The 3,576-nt window shown below is 41.8% G+C and overlaps 1 pseudogene across 1 annotated transcript in view; it reads left to right on the top strand.

The window, feature by feature from the left end:
- The window catches only part of LOC122244674 (isovaleryl-CoA dehydrogenase, mitochondrial-like), a 17,241-nt pseudogene extending 14,205 nt beyond the window's left edge, over positions 1 to 3,036 (top strand). Inside the window, exon 5 of the transcript XR_015192467.1 lies at positions 1,631 to 3,036. The product of XR_015192467.1 is annotated as an isovaleryl-CoA dehydrogenase, mitochondrial-like (transcript). The remainder of the gene's footprint in view (positions 1 to 1,630) is intronic.
- The last annotated feature ends 540 nt before the right edge of the window (positions 3,037 to 3,576 follow it).

The following is a 3,576-nucleotide window of genomic DNA, read 5'->3' as shown; positions in this document are numbered from 1 at the left end:
ATCATGCTCTCCTTGTGCAAAAAAAGCCTAAAAGAATGTGCATGAAATAACTTTGTATGTGGATTACACCGAGGCTTAATCAAATTGATTTCACAGCTACAAAGAAAGTTGTGTTATTTGTTCAAATGAAGTTTTATCTTAGATAACATACGCTTATACCAATACGGTTTTAAAACCAAGACAAAAAGAGAGAGAGAGAGCATAAGTAGACAGACTTTTCTGTAACGTATCATCCAACCCCTTGTCTTCTCAGCTTATACGAATTTGTGCAGCCGGGAAACACCGAGAGGGAAAAGCACACAGGAATGTTTAAGCAATATCAAACCTCATTACTTTCTCATACTCCCTTTTTCTTTCCCTCCCTCTCTCTCCCCCTGTTTTTAATCCGCTAATTTCTCCCCCGCCCTTTTTCTCCACCTCTGTTTGTGTTTAACTTCAGCTAAAGTTCTTAACCTGTCTTTCCGAAAATACTGTAAGAACAGACATAGTAATGGGAGTCAAATCTGCTTCCGCATGTATGTTATCGTTTAACCTTTCTAACCTTAAATGCTTGTCTATCTATCGGTATACCACCTTCTCAATATTTCAATTCTTTCTCTCTCTCTCTCTCTCTCTCTCTCTCTCTCTCTCTCTCTGGATATATGAATAGAAGGCCAGACTTGAAGACTTCAGCTATTGATACCACGTGTATGCTCCTATATCTTCTCGAAAAAGTTGCAGTTGTTTTTCTAACAGAAATAGCCAAACTGTCCCTTGAATTCATGTGTGGGATATGAGGCTCAATGTCAGGAAATCAATCCGTTATCATCATATCACTCTTTGAGTATGATTAAGAAGTTTTCTCTCTTTTTCCATCGTCCTATTTTTATATCTCCATCTATACAACCTAATATTCAGTTTGTGTTGTGTTACCTATTTCGAATTTGTCATTGGCTGCCCAACAAGGAAATTTGAAAATAAAGAAGATAAAATCGAAATCGGACCTAAATCGAATTCCTTTCTTCGTTCCAGCCCGGTAAGAGGGCTTAACCGCTCTCGTCCTGGTTATGTTGCCTGTAGAATGCGTTCAATTATGAATTTTGACACCTGATTCCTTATTCGATAAAAAAACTGATCCTCTTTCGCGATTAGCAAAGTCTTGGAATGAAGTTAACAATACGAAGTGTAAAAGGAAGAAAGGTCATAGCAGAGAAGGAAGAGCAGGAAACAGGCATAATCATCTGGTCTGTGGTGTTCACGAGAGCACATGCGATCATAACACTATCCAATGACTTCATTGCTTGCGCATTCATAGCTCTGATTTGATTTGATTCATTCTTGTTTTCATGATCATATGGTTCTGCTTTGACTTTCTACTGCTTTGTATTTAGTGTGTGATTCGTTATTTTCTAGTTATCACAGAATAAACTTCTTTATCTTCAGTAGACCTACAAGTGTATTTGTAATTCTATAAAAAAAAAAAAAAAATAGATACATTTGTGATGATAATACTAATGGATATTGAAAATGTTTATCCTAACAGTAATTACACACACACACCTACACACTGATGCTCGAAATATGTATTCCTTTTCTCTCTCTATCTCCTCTTCTCTCTCTTCCAATGTAAACATTACACTGCATTCGCCAGAATCCTCTGCACATCAGACACCTGCTTCCTTGAAGCGCGAGGAAAGCCACGGTCGTGTCAGCTAAACTCCCGGATCGGCAACGCACCAACAATACAACCTTCGCAGCCCCGCCGAGGGAAGCTGATTGATATTCAACAAGTCTCGTGTTATGAGACTGGATTCCTGTTCGACAGCGCGCAAGATCAGAGGCTAAAGGGCGACAGGTGTGTACAGGGGGAGTCACAGCATTTGTGTAAATCGGGAATTTCTGATCATTTCTGGCCCATCTATGAAGTGATCTCATTCAAGATTTTAGTCAGTCTACGAAGCTTTAAAGCAATTATATAAGTGTTAAACTTTTCTTTAAAAAAGAAAAGAAAAAAAGGCCGTAATACACAATATTGCAAAGTAATGATTTACTAAAGTAAACAGACTATTCTTTATTGTTATAATCATTATCATATCATCATCATTATTATTTTCATTATCACTATCAACATCATTGTTATTATTATCATTATTATTATCATTATTATCATTATTATTATTATAATTATTTATCCTAATCCTTACTGTAAAGGATAGTTTAGGGTTTGAATTTAGATTTCTTGGCAGTTGTGCAAAAGGGCCTTTATTCATTGGCTTTAGATTACTGATAGGTTTTCTGATCAACATTTTTTCGACGAGCTGCTTCAAGATGTGTATTTAGTGGCAGCATTACAAGGGCACAAAGTTAAGGCTGTATACTCCATTCAGAGGCCGGTTGAAAAGGATACTCACCTCCCTTACCATATGCCTTTCTATTTTCACCGCCTCTTCTCTCTCTCTCTGCCCCCCTCACCCCCTCTCTCTCTCACTCTCTCTCTCTGCCCCCCTCACCCCCTCTCTCTCTCACTCTCTCTGTATGTCTCTCTCTCGCTTTCTCTCTCTCTCTATCTCCTCCCCCCTCTCTCTCACTCTCTTTATATGTCTCTCCTCTCTCTCTCTCTATCTCCTCCCCCATCTCTCTCTCACTCTCTCTGTATGTCTCTCCTCTCTTTCGCTTCCTCTCTCTTTCTATCTCCTCCCCCTCTCTCTCACTCTCTGTATGTCTCTCTCCTCTCTCGCGTTCTCTCTCTCTCTATCTCCTCCCCCCTCTCTCTCACTCTCTCTGTATGTCTCTCCTTTCTCTCTCTCTCTATCTCCTCCCCCATCTCTCTCTCACTCTCTCTGTATGTCTCTCTTCTCTCTCTCTCTCTATCTCCTCCCCTCCCCCCTCTCTTTCACTCTCTCTGTATGTCTCTCCTCTCTCTCTCTCTCTATCTCCGCCCCCATCTCTCTCTCACTCTCTCTGTATGTCTCTCTTCTCTCTCGTTTTCTCTCTCTCTCTCTCTATCTCCTCCCCCCTCTCTCTCTCACTCTCTCTGTATGTCTCTCCTCTCTCTCTCTCTATCTCTCTCCTCCCCCCTCTCTCTCTCTCTCTCTCTGTATGTCTCTCCTCTCTCTCTCTCTATCTCTCTCTCTCTCCTCTCTCTCTCTCTATCTCCTCCCCCCTCTCTCTCTCACTCTCTCTGTATGTCTCTCCTCTCTCTCTCTCTCTCTCCTCTCTCTCTCTCTATCTCCTCCCCCCTCTCTCTCTCTCTCTCTGTATGTCTCTCCTCTCTCTCTCTCTATCTCCTCCCCCATCTCTCTCTCTCACTCTCTCTGTATGTCTCTCTTCTCTCTCGCTTTCTCTCTCTCTCTATCTCCTCCCCCCTCTCTCTCACTCTCTCTGTATGTCTCTCCTCTCTCTCTCTCTATCTCCTCCCCCATCTCTCTCTCTCACTCTCTCTGTATGTCTCTCTTCTCTCTCGCTCTCTTTCTCTCTCTATCTGCCCCCCCCCTCTCTCTCACTCTCTCTGTATGTCTCCTCTCTCTCGTTTTCTTTCTCTCTCTATCTCCTCCCCCTCTCTCTCTCACTCTCTCTGTATGTCTCTCCTCTCTCTCG

This window comes from Penaeus japonicus, unplaced genomic scaffold, assembly GCF_977035675.1.
Source record: "Penaeus japonicus unplaced genomic scaffold, GWHDUDI00000001_assembly GWHDUDI00000028, whole genome shotgun sequence".
Lineage (NCBI taxonomy): Eukaryota > Metazoa > Arthropoda > Malacostraca > Decapoda > Penaeidae > Penaeus > Penaeus japonicus.
This window is presented reverse-complemented; position numbering and strand designations above follow the sequence as displayed.